We start from the raw sequence: 20,333 nt of genomic DNA, 5'->3' as shown, positions 1-20,333 counted from the left end.
TCAGGACCCAGGTGGACTCCTCCCACCCATCTAGCTGCTGATCTCCCCATTCACCACTGGGTGACCCATCCTGACACTGGGGAATCCCTAGCCCGTCACATGACATGACCAGCCAATCACGCGACAGACACACTGCACACAGAAGTGCCCACTTCTAGAAGTGGCACTTCCACACTAGGTACATGCACGCCGCACACATCATCGCGCAGCATTCACTCCCACGAGTCCGCACATACCAAACTCGGGCCTGCACACCCCACGCATCAGGAACTACTAGGGACACATACATTCCCCATGCATTCCTATGGGAGGGCAGGCCTATCTCACCACATGCACTCAGAGCACGCACGCACTTTACCCTGGGACACAGGGAAAGTGCGCAGAGACCAAACAATTACCACACCAAGTCACCAATAAAAAGCCAAAAAGTCCAGGGGTGAACCTGTCAGAAGGGCCAAGTCCAACACTGAGGTTGTATGGTGTGTTAAATAATGATTGGCTGGAATGTGGGCCACAGTGATTACTGATGGATGAAATAAATTCAAGCCTTCCACCCATCACTTTTTGTAGACTTATTTTATTTTAGGGCACCCACATCAGATACTGCAGGAGACACAATAATGAAAAAAATGCTTTTTTCAAGCCTAGTATAATTGTAAACCACCCGCTTTACCGCTCCGGGGCAACCCCCAAGGTAAGGAACCTTTGATTTAGGGAGGCATTAGAATCCCTCTACATCATAATCAGATGGACAGAGAATGGAGTATACATGTAAGTAAGACGCATACATAACACTGTCCTGCTGCCTGAAAAAGGCACTGGGGTTCTATTGCATTACACCCTTTAATAGAATTTAATGTGCAGTGTGTGAAAGGCCAGCCGATATCCTCTGTGAGGATTTGTTTTAGCTCTCCTAGCTACAATCACCTTTGCAACAAATTAGTCCCTCAAAATGTAACCTTCATGTATAACACCTCTGGGATTTCCTTCCATAACTCACTCTAGGAGGAACATTAGTGCATGTAAGTTTTCTCTTAGGGATTTTCTGTCCTTCTGTTTTAAATGAAATAAAAGACAAAGGAGACAGGCTATAAGTCTTTCGTAAAATCCTTCAGCTTGCCCTTTTCATTCGTCTTCCTGGGATCACTGCGTGTAATGAGACATTCAAGGTAAGTAAAAGATGTGTAGAGACACACAATACCTCATGCACGCACACAATATGGGCCGAATGGGAAAGGGATGTGCAATGGCAAATAGACTGTATAGATAGATAAAGAAGGGATGTGTGAAAAACACAATGCAAATATAGACTGAATATGTAGCTTTGCGACAACATGTAGACTGGATAGATAAGTAAGGGATGCATCTTACCACTGTTACACTCAATATACTACACACACATGCACACACTCATCCACACATATTTGAGCTTGATTAATGACTGATCAGTTTGTTGCATTTTAAAGCCATGTCACTTTGGGTTAAACACTTGACTTCTAGGGCTTACCCCAACCACGATTGTGGACCACTTGCTGGATGTTTGGGGTAGTTCACACTTAAGCCTTTATACCCATTTTTACTCAAATGTTATGTGGGTAAAATGTGCATCCTTTTTTCCTAAAAGTCGACGATTCTAAAGGTTACCAGGGTCTGTGGATTCCCATTGCGGGGTCAAAAAAATATGAAAAATACAACTAAATGTGTGTTTTTGTTGGGAAAAAGGGAAATAGTGCAATGCAAGAAAGCATATTTTTCTGAAAATTGCACCCACAAAAGGTTTGAGATGCTAAGATCACATCTTATTCACATCACATCTTATTCAGCTTTCAGGAATAAACGTTGATATAAAATAAAACACTTTTTGTTACCATAGTTTTTGCATTCTTCTACCTACTTAGGGCCTCATTTATGAAAAGTGACGCATCACTGCGTGAAAACAGTGATGCGTCACTTTTCACTGCGCCCTCCCTGCGACTCCAATGATGCGTCATATTTACAGTATGACGCATCATGTCGCAAGGAGTCACAGATACGTCAGTATTTCTGACGTATCTGTAGGCGCAAAAGTGACGCATTGCTGGAGTGTGTCACAAAAGTGACGCAACTCCAGCAATGTGTCCTTTCACATGGGGCAAGCCCCATGTGAAAGGGCCTGCGTCAGTCTTACGCCTGCTGTGAGGCAGGTGCAAGATATTGACGCATTGGCACCCTAGAAGTGGCGCAGTGAAATCTCGTAGATTTCACTGCATCACTTCTACGATGCTTACTTACGTGGGAACGCCCACCCTGCATACATTATACCTGACGCAGGTATAATGTAGCGCAGAGGTTTACAAAGTGACGCATCTAGGTAGATGCATCACTTTGTAAATATGGCGCATGTTTTACGCCACTGGTGCGTCACAAAAAGTGACGCACCGGTGGCACAAAAGTGACGCTGGGGCTCATAAATGAGCCCCTTAGTCTTGTGGGCTCTCGTAACATACCCTGGATCAAGTATGTGAAAGCCACCCGGGGAGAGATCGAGTTGGTGCTTTGTGGAGTACCCTGAGAGAGGCAAGGTCGATACCCAAGTCGAACATTACGTCAGCCTATGGGCAGTAAAGAGATTCCTTAAGATACTCAAGGGCAAGTGGGGGTACATTGTCTGATGTTTTTCCCATAATTAACGATTTATAAATTAGAGAAGATTTTTTGAATGAGATAGAGCCGCCCTTTAGCTAGGTGCTTATACCTGTTATATTGCCTACTGGACTCTACCCCTTTACACATTTACTGCAAAGTGGGCTAAAAACCAGAGAGCAGACAATCAGCGGTGCCCGGCTTGTGGTACCCCTGAAGAGGCTGCTGCATCTAGGATACTAAAAAAAGACTCGAGCAACTCACTGATTTTGCGCTCACTCGATTTTCGATGGCTATGTCTGAGAACTAGGGCAAAGATATGTGCCTCCCCTGAGAACCAAACTGAAACTCCTGTCCCAACATTTGAGATATAATGAGCATAATTTGTATCATCTTAATTTGCATTCAGATGACCAAGAATTTGATTGGCTTCTTTCATCTGTTCATTTGTTTTAAGCTTTTTGACCAGATGTAAACATATCTTTTAAGCTTGTTTGCTGCACACAAGACTATTGTTCACTGGCTGTTTTAAACCTGAGTCTTAGTCCCATGTTTATATTGCATTTAATCACGGTGTTGTACTTATTTTACTGTTTTCTATGTGCTTTTATGCTTTTAAATCAAGCTGAATTAAATGTCTTAATAATTAATTATTTTCACCATTTTATTGAAAAAAGTCTACAATTGTATATTTATCTAAGGTTTGACAAGTCTTTCCACAGCTTTCATGACAAGGGATATCATTGTTTAAATATAGGTTCTCTTCTATTTGTTTAGCATAAATTGCACCCTTGCCTGAATTGATAAAGTGTCAATGGCAGGATAGATATCCAAGTAAGAAGGGTCATTTTCTCATTGTGGAATATCCAGTTGCTCCCCAGTTCTACATGCTTCCTAAGCCACAAAAGAACAAGCATTCCAGACATCCCTCCCATAAAGACTCATAGAAGTATGGTCTGTATTGGAACCCCTCTCTGTGTTTGTTGAGTTTTTTCTACAACCATTAGTCACATCTATGCCATTGTTGCCTAAAGACACTAATGACACTTTCAATCTAGTACCATCAGCTTCAGCCCTGGTACCCAGATCATTACTCACATTGTCATAGAATGTTGCTCGACTCTTTTCTCATTTTTCAAAATGCTCAGATGTATTCCAATACCCATAAGCCTCATTCCAGTACTACACTGACTGTGTCTGCTGTCATTGGTAAAGGCCTGCATCACATATTACACATGCTGGACCACCACCCTTTGTAAAAAGATAGGATGCATAGCACATGAGCAGTCTGTACTGATGAGTGTGTATCAGCCAGCCAGAAATGTGCTGTATGCAGGTTCGAACTTGTTTCTTTCCTACCTTATTTTCTCACAAGACCATACGATTTGTTGTTGTTAACACTTGATTTCCAAATAAGGCATTAAAAAATCAACATAATTTTTATAAACCATGACATTCAAATACACTCATTTCACTGTATTGTTATTAACAAATCCCCCCTGTCGGGAAGGAATTATAGTCTGGATTCCTTGATATGAATCCCTCCCCTCCGTCAAGAATGTCTTCTATTCCCTCTTCCATTGAAGGGAGTGATGCTTTTCTGTTAGGAAGGTATTACTGCCTTCTCCTAGCTAGGAACAACAACTCAGCAATCTTTATAGGTTCTAATCCTCTCTAGACATCCACCTCAACATCAGGAAGGTTCTGTATTACTACTGAATTATGTTTAAATCTCAACATCAGCAAGGTTGTACATTACCAATGGATTATGTTGATTTCTTCTCAAAGTTTATTAATCTTAAATGACAGAGATTTGCTCTCTGCAAACCTGTTTCAGTTCGAATGTTATTCTCCATTTTTCCCATTAGATGTTTAGTGGCAACCCTCCTTCCCCTATCTCGGCCTCTTTCTTTAGTTCACCCTCCCCCTGAGAAAAGCATGATTTAAAAACAATGGCGGTGGTGTTGTTGGGTCAGCATATCATGCAGCGAAGGAGAGTCTCCCGAAAGGCCGAGCAGCTCTTTTCCAAGCAGGGAACCAGATTTCCAAATCCTCTGAAAACATCAGTCACAGTGTCTTTGGGAGGCAGTATGTTTTAAGGTATACCATGAGGTGACGAAAATATTTTATGGCTGGGCAATGTACCAAGGTCGATTATAATTTGACCTACATTGATTGAAAGGTCTCACAAGGTCATTTCCTAATGCCGTTCCCATCTCTACTTCACAAACCATTAGAGAAATAACTCTGATTCAAATATTTTTGAACATATTAGAACATTAGATAGACCTTGATTGACCTCAGGTAACTTTGCCCTACATAGTTAAGAATGTGGTGAGTGACAGCTCACCAAAACAACTTAAACACAGTGCTATTTGGAGAATGTGCGTTGGTGTGTCCTACTAAGGAAGGTTCATGGATGTCAGTGACGAGTACTACTCAATCTTCCCATTCACAACATTTTTCCAACAATAGATTTGCTGTATTAATACTTTAACTCCACTGTGTAACTGTCCCTTAATTTTCCATAGACCAATCAACCAATGCTCTGTTTACACAAGGAACAGCTTGTATTTTACTCCTCTCCCAAGCAGTTACTTTTACAATTCCATGGTACATGTCCACGCAAATTTAGGAAAGAAGTCCTGCCAAATGCCCCGACCATGTTGGCACATTGAGCTGACATAAACATGTTGGTGTATTTAACTGAGATACTATGAGCCTCATTACAATGTCGGGCGGAAGCTCATCCAAGAGCTCGTCAGTGGCGGTCTGAGGCATCTGTCCGATTACTGTAATACGATACAGGCGGTCAGATCGATGTCTGCGGGGGGGTGGGGAATCCACTCTGCCTCGAGACAGGCTCAAGGAGCCTGTCGGGCAGTGGGTGCATTGTAACCCTCTAGATGGAGGGAGTGCCTGCCCAGGCACCGCTGTGGGGATTATGATGCATCTTTCAGACAGACTGTTGGTTCTTCTTCCAGCCTTTTTGTGCCATGAAAAGGCTGCCCAAAAGGGTGTTTTTGGGCCCCTAGCAGGGCCCCCATCCCCCATGGCCCTCTGCTACGGTCCTTGGAGTGCAACTGTGGTGCCCCCCTGAACATCCATGCACTCGGTGGCAGGCATGGTGACTGCCACACGGTGCATGGATGTTTCAAAAGTGTATTTATCATATGGCGGATTGTGCTGCGGCCGCAGCACAAGCCGCCATAGGAGTTATACACATTCTGACCGCCGTGAAGGCAGTCACGTCCAAATCATGGCAGTTGAACCGCCAACTCCTTGTCTGATGGCCCCATTTCCATTATGGTGCCGCAGAATTGTAACAAGACCCTATGTCTGTCAAATAGTCTACCAGTCCTTTGGTTTTAGTCTAGTGATAGGAAGGCAGTAATAAATAATACTTTAACCTACTACTACACAATTTTAACTCACTTGAACACACTTATGTTAAATAAACTTTAAAACCACATGATACTACAAATGTTCATTCTCACGCCATATAATAAGCACAAAGAGCTAATGGAGCGTCACCCAGCAACAAGCTGCTAGTGTAGAGTAAGTCCACATGAAGCATGTCACTTTTTCTGAGGATTTTTATTATTTTCTTTGAAAACCATTGGTACAGGGCAAGCACTACAAATAAATAAGTTCTTTTGATTCTTGGTAATACCCAAGAAAAAAGGGAGGGCTAGGGTACTGTTTGGTATTTAATACCAAAGTAGGAAGAGTGTACTGCAGTCTCTATATTTCATCTTGATGCCAGTTTGGCCAAAATATGTTTTTATGCTGGCACATTCTTTTATAACCCAGTTTTCATTTTTACAGATCAAGAATACTCCTCATTTTACCACCAGGTTTTAAAGTTCAATATTTTCCCATTCAATATGCCTCATTGTATGGGAAAAAGTTGTATATAATATCTGCAGAGTGGAGGAGTTGCCACTTCAGAATTGTTTTGAAATGATTTTGTAATTTGGTGTCCTATTTCCTGTCAAGGTTTACCCAAAATCGACTTATATTTGTGTTTCCTATATTTGATGTATGTGCTCCAATTCTTTTTGATTTTGAGATTTTTAGCTGACTCATCTAATGTGCATTTGGTTCTGATTGTTTTGCGTGTTTTCAGGTGACTCATTTGCATACCTTCTACTAACTTATTGCGATGAATCTAGTCTAGTCTTGACCACAGAAAGTGTTTAATTTTTCATCAATATAATTTGTTCTGTCAAGCTTGATTGTTGTGTATATAATAACATGCATTTCACGTAATTTTCCTGCATCTTTGGTAATTATTGCAGTTACTCCTCTCTTGAGTTTTTGTACTTCAGACAAAATATTTCTATTGTATCCATGATTCTTGAATGTGTTTACCACCTCCGTTTCTCACTTCTTGTAGATTGCAGTGTGCTAAGTCAACACGCTGGACGGAAATGTGCTTAAGACCTTTATTCCACCAACAGAGACAGAGATACAGTCTGTGCTTCCTCCTTCTCCAACAGCTGCCCCACTCTCTATATTCCACCCAGTTGCCTAGGCGTCCCTAGAGCATCACTGGTGGAACCTTAGTCAGTGGCATTCCAAGCACAAGCCACAGCACAATGTACCTAACTATTCTTTTTACTTGTAATAATTGAATAAACGATAAATTGCTTTTTTTAAATGGCATTCCTATTTGTCGGCTTAACCTATACATCAGTTGGAAATGTCTGGTGCTCCATTTGTCACTGCTAATTGCTTTGAATTATATAAAATTAAAACATGCCATCGTAATTCCTACAGTTTTTCATTTGTTCCCTTCTAAACAGGGAGAATATCATTGATAAACCTCCACTGCTTCTATAGCTTTGAGTTCTGAAGACCATCAATTAAAAATAATTGAAGATGTTTGAGAACTCACAAGCTGAATTACTTCCCATGGCTGGGTTGGTGGTTTACAATTTAAATTTATTTTTGAGATTGAAGTCCTTTTGTAAGTTATAGAAGGATGCAGCGTCATAATTATATTAACTGAACTTTCCATTTTCAGATCTTCATATGACATTTATTGCACGCATATATTCCCTCAATGTTTGGCAAAGGCTCTGAAAGATTATTGACATTATTTGCGAAACAAATCAATTGAACGGTAGTTTCGTTGTTTTAGATTGTTGAAATAAATTATTCTGTTGTGTCCTTTATCAAGGATCGTAAATTGAAAATCATTTGTTAAACAGTATGATATATATTTCACCAAATTTTCTATTATGGAATTAATAGCAGTTGGCCTCATTGTAGTGTTAGTTTAATTGTTATGAATTTTAGGGCGGCAATACTGTACAAGAACTTATTTATCAAATAGGGTGCTGTTTTTTTCACCAATTTTACATGTTTCGTTTGCACTGTTATCAATTGTACATTTTACATTATTTACATAGAGTGATTATTGGGTACTTCTGAGTGGTTTTGTCTTTCAAATATGTCTTGTTTCCACTAATTGACCAATTGTTGGCCATCATGACCACTGCTCCTCCTCTATCAACTTCTATTATGACTATTGATGTGTCCATCCAATAACGTTATTGGATCTAATTGATAAACATTGATCATAAAAGTATACATATAAAAGAAAAATAAACATTATTATTTTAAAATATTTTTTGAAAACCAGTAATTAAAAGGACCATTGACAGGCCCAACACAATAAACTTCAGTATATACATTACACAGCAGTTCACATTTTAGTCTTAGTGCTATATGCTAAAAGTGCATTAATTAATCATGCAGCTATCTTCACCCACCCAACTAACAATTAATTAGTAAATAAATAAAATTAATTAAAAATGAAACGTCAATCATGTTCTGTAAAAACATTGTAAAATAACGTGGCTTATACATAGGTTTTATCATGTCAGATACAAATCACGTGGCTGTTTTTCATGTTACCATTAGAAGCTCAGGTGAATAAATAGCTAGGGTTTAAACATTTCTCCCTTATAGAGCTTATTTCCTACACAAGCAGGCCCACAAAAATGATGCTGTGCAGAGACAGACATAAGGGTCATAGAGCTTCTTCATGAAACACAAGGCAATACAACATTGATTAAAATTGTGCTGCCTTAAAAGGGGTAAAAGGTATCTAGATCTCTGTTCTATATAAAAGTATCAAAAGAAAGAAAGGTGAAGATCGCGTTGCACTGATAGATTATCACATGGTCATGGTGTCATCTCGCTAAGAGAATACTTTTTGGGTGGGAAGCCCAAAATCAAAGGAATTAAGTTGGTACGAAATCCTCGAAGGACAAACCTATGCTGTAAATCTCTCACAGCCTCAAGGTACGAATATTCACCCTCCGTTTAGGAGGGAATCTGATAGTAAAGTTTTGCAAATGTTTTTACAGTGTGGATTTCTTTCCTTACATAGGCTGCCTTAGCTAGAAATAAAGCCTTAAGTTTCTTTTTATGGAATTCGGATCAATAACTCGGGTTTGTGTACAATTCAGGTACGCCTAGCGAGTGCAACGTGGATTTGGCATATTGTAACAAAGCGATTTTATGTACCTTGTCTAATGATAAACAATTTTGTATTATGGCCTGGTTAAGATCCACTGTATTTCTTTTACAAATTGAGTGCCACAGCATTATCGGGGTGAGTCTCACTATGTCTGTTATACAAGGTAAACCCATATAAGGTATTGATGTGTCATCTCCAAAACATACGAAAAGAAAATTATTTTAGTTTTTTTTAGTGGTTAGAAAAAGGTGTATTAGTGATCCATGAAATGTCACGGGAAAGCACTTAGGGCCATATGTAGGTAGCATACAAGTTACCACTTCTTAAATACCGAACTTTACCAATTCGGTATTTAAGAAGTGGTAACTCGTATGTAGGTAATCATTTGGTAAATATTACCGAATCGGAGAAATTCGGTAATTACCGAATCGGTATTTACCGATTCGGTAATGAGGCATACCTTCCCATTGATTCCTATGGGCCTGGAGGCCTTCAATGGGAAGGTATGCCTCATTACCGAATCGGTAAATACCGATTCGGTAATGGGGGGAGCACATTCAAGGGTGGCAGGGTGTCACATTGACACCCTGTTGCACCCCTGATTCCTGCAAGTGTGCACATGTGGCGCACATACATGCCCTAAGGGCATGTATGTCTGCCACATGGCACTGTTAGTCCAGCAAAATATTGCTTTTTGCAATGAATTCGGTATTTAGCACCAACATATATTTGGTGCTAAATACCGAATTATTTTCCCTACACATCACTCATTTGAGTGTCACCTACATCTCATTTCAGGATTCGGTATTTACCGAATCGGTAAAATTACTGATTCGGTAATTTTACCGATTCGGTAAATTACTGAATCCTGAAATGTTCCCCCTACATAGCAAAAGCCTAAATACCGGTCGGTAACGGGATATTTACCGAAAATCGGCCGTTACCGACCGGTATTAGGCTACCTACATATGGCCCTAAGTGTTTTTAAAATACCCCTCACACACTAAGAATCCCTTAGTGTCATGCTTCATCATAGGGGTCTTCCCGTCCCTCTACGGGGCGGGGCGGGCTTCAACCTATGTATACTTGGGAGCACTTTTTTTATGAAATAGGCTATGTGTAGTGTGGGAGTGAGAGTGGTAGGGCTTGTGAAGAATATGGGGTGAGTAGTAAAAATTCCCTAGCTAGTGGAAAAAACTAATTTTATTCACTTCCCTAGCTGGTATTATTATAATATGGGGAGAGACGTAGTGGGTATACTTTAATGAGATGCCCCCTACTGGGTCAACATGTTTCGTAAGCCGTCCCCAAGGCCTGCTCGTCAGGACCTAATATGATCCCTACTGCACTCAAAATATATCTATTATTTTATATATATTGTATGTCTATTTTCTTATATACAAAAACAAACATGAAAAATTGGCATGTCAGAAAAAAGGAGAAAGTGCCCCTTGTATCCAAACCAAATTGGTATTTGTAAGGATAGAAGAACATAGAATAAACAACACGGTTGATTGCTTTTTAGACACATCACCATAACGTGGAGCCACATATTTTGGCAAAATTTGCCGTGATATATTTTTCTCAAAGTTCAGGTGCCCCGCAATTGTTCTTTAAAAGCAGGTGTTGTGTTGCCCAACTGGTGATACCTCAGAGTTCTTTTTTTTTTAAAACACACACGTAAAGACATAAAAACACAGTCACATACACACACATGTATCTTTTATCAACATGCTTGCTGGTTGGTAAATGGAAGAAAAAGCAAAAAAAGTCACCTTTGTGAACTTTTTAGTGGTGTATGTAAGGAGCATACGAATAAAATCATACATCCATCTTTGCAAAAGTCTGAACGAAATATATATGATTTCCGTTAGCTGTAAACTGACTAAGCGACATAATTTTATCATCATGATTTTGTAATAACACATAGATAGGCGTTTTTTGAAGGAGGCACAATGTACATATGCTAATAGGAAGGATAGTCTGACTCCATGAGCTGGCACTGAAGGAGAGGTGGCCTCGTAAAATGCACTGCAGGTAAAGTGAGAGGTCACATAATGTTAGATTAACCCATTCTTACCGCATTCGAAAAACTAGAGAATTAAGGGGCTTGTAGTGTTCAAGAGGCGAGCCGCGTTTAAAGACCTGCTCAAGTCTTACTTACATGATAATGGCTCTGACCTTGCCTGTAAATACCTCCGTGAAACTCCGTGGAACGTTATGTGTTCGTTCACGTCGTGTTTATATCTGGTCACTAATTGAAGAAAAAACCCGCGAAAAGGGTCTGTAAAACAACTAGAAAGTTGAGGACTTCAAATATGGCCGCCTTGTTTGTGCTAATGGTATCTAAAGGAAGGATCACTTCCTGTGTGGACTAAAGCAACATTACTGCCATAGACTAGAGTGTATCTTCCCTCCAAGATGGCTTACTCTTTTAGTGCACGTCCGGGTTGGTAAAAAATTACTCTTCCTGCTATTATGCCCGCTCGGTCTTGTTGTTCCAATACTTGCTGATAAATCGCTCCCTACACGGGCTGAAACATGTGCGTTTCTTGTAGACTGCAGCAATACAGTAACACGACTGATCGTCTAGAGTTGTGTTGATGAAAAAAAAACAATTCTAAAAATGATATATACAAAAAATGTACACAAGGAATATTCGTATAGTCTCAGGCACGATATTTTTCTTCAAGGCTAATAAATTGGGTTGGAGGATAAAAAGAAATCCCGGAAGGCCTGATTCTCATTGAATACTGATACGTGGGGAGAGTACAAGTTACCATGTGGTCCTAGTAATGTTGGGTTGGAAAAACCAAAGACAGACCAGGTTAGGCAATGGTCACTGTGGTCTCTTTGGTAGCCTTGTGGTCATTGAAAAATTCATAGTTGGCCCCATGGGATTTCATCAGTTAACCCACTGATGTTAATCTGCAGATAAAGGGGGTGCAATAGTAATACAATCTGCTGATCAATACGACCATGAATGCAGGCGCCTCCTCCAAGATCAAAGGAATTGTGAAATCTTAAATCAAGATCCAACAGACAAGATAAAGGTAAAGATAGCAAGTATGGTAAAAAACAATCAACGGTGTTGTTTATTCTATGTTCGTCTATCCTTACATACTCCAATTTGGTTTCAATACTACAAGGGACATAACAAATATATAAAAATAATAGATATATTTTGAGTGCAGTAGGGATCATATTAGGTCCTGACAAGCAAGCCTTTGGGACAGCTTACGAAACATGTTGACCCAGTAGGGGGCATCTCATTAAAGTAGACCTCCTACGTCTCTCCCCATATTTTAATGTTCCCAGCTACGGAAGTGAATAAAATGTGTTTTTTCCACAAGCTAGGGAATTTTTACTACTCACCCCATATTCTTCACAGACCCTACCACTCTCACTCCCACACTACACATAGCCTATTTCATAAAAAAAGTGCTCCCAAGTATACATAGGTTGAAGCGCGCCCCGCCCCGTAGAGGGACAGGAAGACCCCTATGATGAAGCATGACACTAAGGGATTCTTAGTGTGTGAGGGGTGTTTTAAAAACACTTAATGCTTTCCCATGACATTTCATGGATCACTAATACACCTTTTTCTAACCACTAAAAAACCTAAAATAATTTTCTTTTCGTAGGGTAGAATCTCATTGTTTATTGAAAGGCTGAACAGGAGGTTGATTCTATCTTTATACCTCTTTACTCCCTCCCCCATTTGTTATATTTCTCATTTCCCAAACCTTCTATTGTTCTATGATTTCATGGAGGATGTGCCTCACCACTTAGTGTGACTGATCTATCATCATGTCTGGCAGATTAAATATACTTCCAGTGGTGTGGTAACCTGACTCTTTTCGATATCTTAGGGTCAGGGGTACCATCAGCCCATGGTCCTGTTAGAAAGTAATCTCATGAGAGCGACAACTACCATCAAATCCCAGATGTCATTCTTGCACACACTCCCACTGTCTGTCATGGGCTGCATAGCTCTACTCAAAATGGTGGTCCTACTCCACCTACTCTACTTTTTTACTTACCTGCCTCTATATATTCTGTCTACCTTCTTCCGCTCACTTGAGGGAACCATGAGGGAGTTTATTTGGAACAAATCTTGCTGTAGGCTAGCACTCTCTAAACTGTATCTATTCATGGATCATGGCAGGCTTGTTGTACCAAATTGTGAACAATACTACCTTGCATCTCAGCTCCCAGACATGGCCAGGTTGTCACCAGCCTGGACACTATCGGTGTTACTGAGGACGGCCATCAAAGGAAATTCTACTAAAGGACACATATAGGGGCTATCGACACAGCCTATACATCACATGCTCCATTACCCCATATGAGCCAGTGTTGTTCCTGCTAGGCACACCTAGGGGTGGTACCACTACGTCGCCTACAGAGCTCTCTGCCTTCCTGGAGGCTGGCCAACACACCCTTGGGGATTTCTACCTTTTTCTAACCACTAAAAAAACCTAAAATAATTTTCTTTTCGTAGGGTAGAATCTCATTGTTTATTGAAAGGCTGAACAGGAGGTTGATTCTATCTTTATACCTCTTTATACCTCAGACGTGAGTCCCTTGCTCACTTTGCCACTGGATTCAAGCAAGCCTGGCTGAAGACGGCTGAAATGCCAGAAACCGGTCCTAGGAAGCTTGTTTCCAGTCCAGGGAAGGCATGGCTTGGCAGTTCGGGCTGGACTGTTCCCATGAGGCACAGGGTCAGACTGATTTGCATATGGCCAGGTCTGAACTGGGGTGGCAGAGTGGGCTAAAGAACGGTGATGGATTAAACCCAGATCAGTTGACTGGGGGTGAGTGCTTGCAATGTTCAACACTCCGTCCATCATTTCCTTTGGTTTTTGCTTTGTTCGCCATAAGTTGGCAGGGTATGCTCAGACGTGAGTCCCTTGCTCACTTTGCAACTGGATTCAAGCAAGCCTGGCTGAAGACGGCTGAAATGCCAGAAACCGGTCCTAGGAAGCTTGTTTCCGGTCCAGGGAAGACATGGCTTGGCAGTTCGGGCTGGACTGTTCCCATGAGGCACAGGGTCAGACTGATTTGCATATGGCCATGTCTGAACTGGGGTGGCAGAGTGGGCTAAAGAACGGTGATGCATTAAACCCAGATCAGTTGACTGGGGGTGAGTGCTTGCAATGTTCAACACTCCGTCCATCATTTCCTTTGGTTTTTGCTTTTTTCGCTATAAGTTGGCAGGGTATGCTCAGACGTGAGTCCCTTGCTCACTTTGCCACTGGATTCAAGCAAGCCTGGCTGAAGACGGCTGAAATGCCAGAAACCGGTCCTAGGAAGCTTGTTTCCGGTCCAGGGAAGACATGGCTTGGCAGTTCGGGCTGGACTGTTCCCATGAGGCACAGGGTCAGACTGATTTTCATGTGGCCATGTCTGAACTGGGGTGGCAGAGTGGGCTAAAGAACGGTGATGCATTAAACCCAGATCAGTTGACTGGGGGTGAGTGCTTGCAATGTTCAACACTCCGTCCATCATTTCCTTTGGTTTTTGCTTTGTTCGCCATAAGTTGGCAGGGTATGCTCAGATGTGAGTCCCTTGTTCACTTTGCCACTGGATTCAAGCAAGCCTGGCTGAAGACGGCTGAAATGCCAGAAACCGGTCCTAGGAAGCTTGTTTCCGGTCCAGGGAAGACATGGCTTGGCAGTTCGGGCTGGACTGTTCCCATGAGGCACAGGGTCAGACTGATTTGCATATGGCCATGTCTGAACTGGGGTGGCAGAGTGGGCTAAAGAACGGTGATGGATTAAACCCAGATCAGTTGACTGGGGGTGAGTGCTTGCAATGTTCAACACTCCGTCCATCATTTACTTTGGTTTTCACATATCATATATCCCAATTTATAATTCTAGACATGTTCTCCTCATTGCTGCGGCAAAGTCTTTTATCAGTTGCAGACATTGGTGAACTTTCTACTTGGGCAAAAAAACCTCTGACCTTGTTCCTGATAAACCTAAATATGGCAGAATTACAACTAACCCCAGAGTTGTATAAAGGTGATATTATTTTTTGTCAGATTCCCTATTCCTGACCTCTTGCACATCAGCCTTTAGCTAAGTGGCATAGTAGAGTCAATAAGTGGTGGCACATGATCTTTGAAAATGGTGGGATTGATGGAGCAAGGATTCAAGAAACAAAACTTGCTTGGATGCAATCCTCGGTAAATGTTTACTAACTATTAAAATCTGTGAGTAGAGAGCAATTAACACGCACCAGACATCAAATAAGGGGAGAAAACCTTTATGTGTGCTTAAAATAATGTGAATTAAAATGCGATGTGATTAAAACTCGCTTTATGTGCGTAAAATGGTTTGCGCATGCGTGAACCTACATGTCGTAATAATAACATGACTAACTCGCTTCTGGAGGGAAAACTCCCATGCATACGCAAGAAAATCTAACCCGTGGTCGTGAGGAACCACATGCATAGCATCTGCTTGCTTGAAGTTAAAAGAAGGCTGCTATCATTAATGCTTTTGCTTAGAAAAATAATATTAATACGGGACAGAGTAGAAGTGGGTGGTGAACAGTGAGGATCATATGTTTAAGATAATAACAGCTGTTTTTGATTTTTGTATCAATAGTGTACGTTTGGGCCTAAAGCAACAATGACAAAAGTAAAGATGGCGGATGAGTCGCGCATGTGCAGCTCAATATGGATGTGACTTGATGCCCGAAGAATTGATCAACGGCCAAGAGTCAAGGACAGAGAAATGTGGGAATACAGCGTCGTTTGGACCTCACCTATGATGACTGAAGTATGAACACTTTTGGAAATAGTTACAAATTGCGTATGAGAAAGGATGTTAAAATGACTTAATGGAGGCGGGTTTTTTTAAGACAACAAGACTACTAATAAAGACGAAAATGTAAGCATGGTATGATGAGAGTTCCTGGGTCTCAACCAATCACAAGCAGTAACCCACTAGAATTTGCAACTTTTGATGGTGGGACACGCATAATTAGACTATCACTAGGAGTATCTTAGAGAGAAGAAGTGCTTCTGAGGTCATGAGTGATGCCACATGCGCTAATGAGAGCTGAGCGGGAAGTAGACAATTGACAATCAACTTCTGATTAGATATGAAGAATCCGGAAGAACTTCAAGGAGGGAGAGAGTGTAAGAGAGGGAAGCGTCCCAGTGCGTCTGGTTGTAGAGAGAATATTAGAAAGTATTGGTCCTGTCCTGATCCTGTCCCTATAGTCTTTGTCTCCTGATTCTATTCAGAAGACCACCATCGGTCCTTTGGCCAGGGGATGGATTTTCCAGATTTCTTACCTTAGGTTATTAGGAGCCTGCCTAAAATTTGCATAATAATTTGCAAACATGATTTATCTTGAATCTGCTGTCTCTTCAACTATCCACCCGTATGCGATATTATTGTCGAATGTGTTGAAATTAAATGCTAATTGAATTTTTCTCTCCTATGAACGAAATGAAGGTGCTCGCACTGTAAATTTGTATCCATGAGCGTTCAAATTTATGACTGAGAATTTCAGATAAAACTTAGGAATTTATCCGGAGTCTCTGGTTATTTCATTAAGATCTGTAAATAAGTTAGTTGAGTCAATATCACCATCAACTTTTCAACTAATGGTCCATCGACCAGAGGAAGAGTGTTGATCAGTGAAAGATTAGTTAGTCAAGAAATATTGCAATACTATGGTTTGGTTTATTGGAAAATTAACTAATTGGAACTGAGTGAATAATAAAACTTGATCTCCCCAGCGGGATCTTGGCCAAAGACTGTGAATGAATGAGTTGAGTACTATGTATATGGGCCCCTTGAATGATTGACTGGGAGGCATGCTTGGTCCTTGGCCATCCGCGCTGGATCAGGCTAAGTGCCCACCCTGATTGACAACTAGATAGGGACCTAAGCATGTATGCCTGATGGCCTCCGGTGACTATGAAAAAAAATTGAGAAAATTGTGTAATTTAGTGAATTTTTGCAACATGATTTTCAGACAAGCGTTTAACAGCCAATGCTTCTGAAAAGGACCACATGAAATATTCCAGTATTGTTGTGTGATGGCAAACTAAAAGCATGAAGGTTTAGCTGTTTCAATGAAAGCTTGTTTGAAATGGTGGCAAAAAAAGTTCAAACCACGTTGCAATTTTCCTAAAAATGTCTAAAACCTATGGGGAAAATCGCCATTTTAAGAAATGCTATTTTTTCATGAGCTTTCATTTTCATAGCAACTCTTATCACTTCTGCACTTCTCTACTTCAGTTTTTTTAATGTGCCCATTACAAGTATATTATATCAAACATATTTTATTACTGACAATCTTCCTGGAAATTTCTGGATACAAAAATAGAAAATTGAACAATTGTACATATCTCATAAGGTTTAGCAGCGAACAGCAGAGCTTGACAGATTTTACAGGCTCATACATACTTGCTATTGCTTATTTTACAGAGACCTTATGGATTTGAACATCAGCCAGGGTACAACATATTTACTATGCAGTATCTCACAGTGACAGGTCGGGGTTGTGACTGTAAAACATCTGCATTAAATAAATGTTTGGAAATGCACTGATTTTGACTGGAAACCTTAGTTGATGAGTTTTCGACATTATACATATTTGCTATCAAATAAAAGTTTTCATTTTGGAAAAATAAGTTCAATTGCCCAAAATCAAAATCGTATTATTCTTATTAAAAAAGAAGCTCATTCATGTTATGAAAGAAACGGCTACTCATTTTTGATAAATGTTTTCTTCGATCAACATTACTATCCAATTCTCAGCAGCTTCTAGTTGCAACTAAATTGCATACTTATATACAGTCTGATAGCACAGGCCTGAGTGGGCCCCGCCGTGTCAATCACACTGCCTTAGGAGTTATGTTATGTGTACTTGTAAACCGCACTATCATCCACAGGGTGTGACCAGGCCGGGCATTAGCGCAGGTGGCGCCCAGTGTGACACTTTTTGGTGCCCCTTCAACGACCTCCTTCTCCACGGATTTCTTCACTACCACCCCCAACAGTACCCCACATCCAGGGATGGTGGCTGGTGATCCCTGAAACTGGTTGGGCATCAATAGGTGACAAACATTTCAAGCAGTGAGCGAGCAGAATTGGTACTGAGAGGACATGGGGTGAGAGTCTTTACCCAAGAATTGTACCTAAAAAAATGTGACCAAACAGTGTATATTTAATTACAATTTTGAAATGAATTTGACAAAAGTGGCGGATCGCAGAGGTAACGCTGTTTGGTGGTGAGGTGGGGCAGGGTTTGGTTGAGGGTTAGTGGAGTCCGACATACTACGGCAGATATTTATTTACATTCACCTTTGCAGTCGTATGTCGGACTCCACCCACTACCCCGCAGATCCAGCCCCGCCCCCGCCCTGACAGACAGCTCATTTGAGGCACTCATGAAAAGATTCCAATATTTAATGGTTTGGAAAACCCAAACTCACAATCCACAGAAGTAATGGTGGGGAAAGGGTGCAGGGAAATAATGTTCACACAATATAACTTTCAAAAACCTTATGGCAAAACAATAGATTTTTTGGATAATGTACCTAAGAAATGATAAAACAGGCATGTCATGAGTAAAGGGGATCAGAGTTTATTTCATAGGAGCACACCACTGAAGCTGCCGAATGCCAGGGTTGCTGAATAACAATGCCCCCTACTGTGATACAATGTATTGATTTTGGGAGGATGAAGGTTTGAGTCTGCCCTGCTGTGAAATATAGCCTGCAGGCTGCTACAGGTGGACACAGCGAGGATATGACTAATTACTTCTTCTCATTTCACTAATTTTGTATGACTAATTGATGGCCATTCCAATATTTGATGATCGTTCTTATTTGATAGGTATGTAATCTAAAAAAATCAAACATTTGCCAAAACTAGAAAGCAAATGAGTTGTACTGGACAAACTCATATGAAAACTGTACCTGCATAGGGGGCAGCAGCAAGGGCATTATATATATATATATATTTATATATATAAATATATATAGGCAGTATCTCTCGGCAGTTCTTTAACAAGGATCCCTTTATCTTTCTACAGATTTTGAGCCAGACTACAGTATTCCAGAACTGGATAGAGGGACGGAAATGGAGCCTGGAATCAGGAAGTGAGGGCAGACCAATAGGGTCCTGCAGTGTTACGTAGTGTGGAGTGCGTGGGGCGAGGTGAGCTGAAGGGGACAGCGGAGGGCGGAGCAGAGTGAGGAGCAAGGAGTTTACTGCAATCATCTAATGGGGGGTATGCTGAGAGGGCAAGGCAAAATCCACCAGTGCATTATTTCAATATTTCATCATCTTACTACCCACTGCATCAAGCAGCAATTAGTGGCCGTGTCCACACTTGTATCCACATCGCCGCACTTCCGCAGATAGTCCGCCGATAGAGGCTAGAGGCCCAATCTGGCCCGGCACTTTAGAAATCCTCGGTGTGACAAGAGCGGAGACTCCTGGGCACTTGGAGGTGAGTGACCCCCGTGCTGTCTTTTCTCAGAACGTTGGGAAGTGCTGAGCGCTGTGGAGGAGGAGGCGGCAAGGAGAAGGAGGTGGAGGGTAGCGAGGCGCGGAGAAGCAGCTGCAGCGGGGGCGTGGCTCCTGTGGAGTGTGGAATGGCAATGGCTACTGATCACTGCTGATTATAGAATGTCCAAATGCCGAAGAGGAGGGCAGGTACGTCAGCACGTCTGCGAGTAGAGTGGTAGCATCTTTGACGAGTAAATCATCCTGTGAAATCTTTGCCACTGCTACCCCTGCTCTCTCTGCTCTCTCATTACCAAGATTTCCTAGGAAACCCCTGCCTTCAGTGAAGCCTCCACAAGCATCTGCAGGCCCCTAATTTTCAACTTCCCTGCCTGCATTCGTTGTCGACTACCGCAAGTGTGTGCCCCGCCCCCATTGGTGCTGCTTGTGGGTGTAGTTAGGACTGCCCCGCTTGAGCCCTGAAGCTTTGGAAACCCTGTTGCTCGGAGCAAGGCACAGCAGTGACAAGAATCGGTTGCAGTTGTGGCACAAACAGAACAGAAAAGTTGCTGCAAAGTGTTCCCCCTGGGTCTCTCCGGAACAAGAATAAAGGAGGAGGGAGAAGAAGTGGGGTACTTCATGACTAGGAGGTCCTGTTTATTAGTGCACAAGAGGAAAAGGGGGCCCTGAGCGTGGTGGTAGTAGTTACCACTACTAAGAGAGAGCCCAGG

Source organism: Triturus cristatus, chromosome 2_1 (assembly GCF_964204655.1).
Source record: "Triturus cristatus chromosome 2_1, aTriCri1.1, whole genome shotgun sequence".
NCBI classification, from domain to species: Eukaryota; Metazoa; Chordata; class Amphibia; order Caudata; family Salamandridae; genus Triturus; species Triturus cristatus.
The sequence above is the reverse complement of the archived record's forward strand: the minus strand, read 5'-3'. Positions refer to the sequence as shown.